The sequence below is a fragment of the Penaeus monodon genome, chromosome 29, assembly GCF_015228065.2.
Source record: "Penaeus monodon isolate SGIC_2016 chromosome 29, NSTDA_Pmon_1, whole genome shotgun sequence".
Lineage (NCBI taxonomy): Eukaryota > Metazoa > Arthropoda > Malacostraca > Decapoda > Penaeidae > Penaeus > Penaeus monodon.
The window spans coordinates 29,704,713-29,705,380 of record NC_051414.1 but is presented as its reverse complement, the minus strand read 5'-3'; the positions used below and the strand labels follow the sequence as shown (position 1 = coordinate 29,705,380).

Below are 668 nucleotides of genomic sequence, written 5' to 3'. Positions count from 1 at the left end.
TTTAAAATTTTTCTTTTTTTACTATATAATATAAAAATTTTAATTTTACTAAAAACTAAAGAAACCCGTTTTGGGACAAACTCACCCCCCTCTTCAGGGGGTGAAACCGTAAAAACATACAGTTCAACCCTTTTCAATATTTTATATACACTTAACTTAAAATAAAACGATGTGAAATTCGGGAGAATAAAAACAATTATTAGCAATACAAAAAATGAGAAAATTTTTTAATTTTTTTAACAATTTTGTAATATACCCTAAGAAAAGGACAATCAAAAAGAGCAGTAGGAATAAATTTAACAAAAGAAAAACTTTTAATCTTAAAAGGGTTTTTTTGACTTTAAAGAAAAAAAGGATCCCAAGGAAAATAATCAAAAATATGTAAAAAAAATTTTCATAAATATCACACACCCCAAAACCCCCCTTTTTAAATGGAACCGGGGCCCCTTCCCACCAACCCTCTAAAGGGTAGCCCTTTCGTCGTTCCCAATGTTGTCCAAATGGGGAATCCGCCGGGGGTGTCGTTTAAACCCGGCCCCTTGCATAAAAAACCAAAAATCCCCAACTGCATTCCCATAGTAGGAATTTGGGGGAAATTGGGGTTCGTGGCTCCCGCATATTTTTGGGGCGTGTCCACGGGTACGCTTTTTCCCCTAATTTTGTGGGAA

General features: G+C 34.7%; 1 protein-coding gene across 1 annotated transcript in view; it reads left to right on the top strand.

Annotated features, from left to right (window-relative positions):
- The window catches only part of LOC119592127, a gene marked incomplete in the record, with an annotated part of 52,219 nt that overhangs the window by 17,053 nt on the left and 34,498 nt on the right, over positions 1 to 668 (top strand).